The 2,147-nt window shown below is 22.7% G+C and overlaps 1 protein-coding gene across 1 annotated transcript in view; it reads right to left on the reverse strand.

The window, feature by feature from the left end:
* The window catches only part of LOC107617470 (probable xyloglucan endotransglucosylase/hydrolase protein 6), a 4,762-nt gene that overhangs the window by 922 nt on the left and 1,693 nt on the right, over window positions 1–2,147 (reverse strand). The gene's annotated exons all lie outside the window — the stretch shown is intronic.

The raw sequence follows: 2,147 nt of genomic DNA on the forward strand, positions 1-2,147 counted from the left end.
AATAATAATAATAATAATAATAATAATAATAATAATAATAATAATAATAATAATAATAAACAAGTATATCACAGTAAAAAAGAAAGCACGTCACCAAATAATTTATCATCCGAATTATATATGAATCAAATTGATAATATGAGGGCTAACACTACAAAAATCGATAACAAGGTTAGGGATTTACAAAACCTTTCTTAAGATCATAGAAAAAAAAAACGTTTATATTTGTGTGATATATAAAACAATTATTATTATTATTATTATTATTATTATTATTATTATTATTATTATTATATATATATATATGAGCAAAAAAAGTCCAACTGTATGTTTTAAAGTAAAATTTTTTTTAATATTTGATTAAATGTTCTTGTATTTAGTACTTTTTTTTTGCACTTCCTCCTAGTTAAAAATATAATCATTATAATTTTTTAGTTATTATTGCTAGGGGTATTTACAGATGGGATATGGCTGAAATTTCTATCCAATCCGCACTAAACTCATTAGATCAAATTCGATATTCGCACTTTTTATGTTTGGATCAGATATCAAATATATCCATAAAATAAAAAATATAATATAGTATACATAAATATCTAATTTAATTTAATTTTTGTTTTTTCTATTTTTAAAATTAATTATATTTTAATTATATACCATTATTAATATAAATATAAATTTCACTAAAAATTTATTAATTTACTTGATCTATTTTATTGCTAGTATATATTGTGATTAAGGTTATTTGTTTTGATGTTAGTGTTAAAATCTACTGATATTATAGTTAGATGATAGGCTTTGTGAATTAATTATTTTTTTATTGTGTCAAAATAAGATACTATTGTAGTATTAAAATTTTATGATTTTTTTTATATTAGTTACTTTTAGAAGTTGAGACTTGATTCTTCATAAAATGTTAGTGAAGATATGCATTTCAAATTTTAATTTTAAGTTTTTAACTATTTTATATTTTATATTTACGTGAGACCAGTTTTATCGGTTCAACCAGTGATTTATCAGTTGAACTAATAAACCAGTGAACCAGTAGCTTGATCGGTTCGATCACTGGTTCAGTTCTAACAATTATATTTCAATCTAATTTCAAAAATTTCAATTTACTCAATTTAATAGTTATGACTCATAATTGGTTCCTAATCAAGCAACAACAAATTATGTCTCCCAATTGGTTCCTAATCAGTTCTAACAATTATGTCTCCCAACTTAATAGTTATGACTCACATTGGTTCCTAATATTATTTTTGTCACTGTCTCACAAAATCGTTAACGACATGCTGAAATGGACTAACGACTGCTACATTATACATTCTAGTGACTATTTGATGTGACAATTAAAATTTTTTTACCTTATTTTTTATTTTCAACTAAACACTTAAAACCCTAATATGAGTTACGGATACCTAAGTTAAAAAATCAAACTAAGTAAATTGAAACTTTAAAAATCAGATTAAAGCTCGAATATAACTTCAAAACAAAACTTTAACTTATGTAGTGATTAATTTAAATGAAAATCAAATAAATCAAAATTCAACATAATTTTTATCAATGTTTTTAAATTCGAAATTTCTATACCAAAATTAACTAAGATTTTTCTTTAAATTAAAAATTTAATGAAATAGTGACTTTAATTATCTTAACCAATGTCCTAATTAATTGCTTTTATGTCTTAAAAAAACCGTATATGAGAAGAAAATAATACCAAAACCAATTAAAACACAACATAAAGACATCTTTAAAAAAAGACGTTTTAGGCGTGTTTATCTGAGTGGCCTCCTTTAAGTTAATGGATATGGATCTTTTAAATTTTGAATTTGTATTTTAGAAGGTAAAGTGTATCTTCTATCCTTGAATGGTTTCTCTTTCATATTTACTTTTGATCCTACCTATGAAATAAATGGTGAGAAATCACACTTTATTTTCTAAAGTGAAATTCAAAATTGAGAGAATCCAAATCCTAAATTAATTGCTTGTCTAGAAATAAGAGGGTAGTATTTGGCATAGAACCACTTTTTTTAACGTATTCTTTCATGCACGAACTCTTTTTCTAAGATTTGTATCATTTTGTTTTTTTATAGAACTTTTTTCTTAATTTATCTTATACTAAAATTAGTTTTTTTTTTACCATTAAG

Source organism: Arachis ipaensis, chromosome B01 (genome assembly GCF_000816755.2).
Source record: "Arachis ipaensis cultivar K30076 chromosome B01, Araip1.1, whole genome shotgun sequence".
Lineage (NCBI taxonomy): Eukaryota > Viridiplantae > Streptophyta > Magnoliopsida > Fabales > Fabaceae > Arachis > Arachis ipaensis.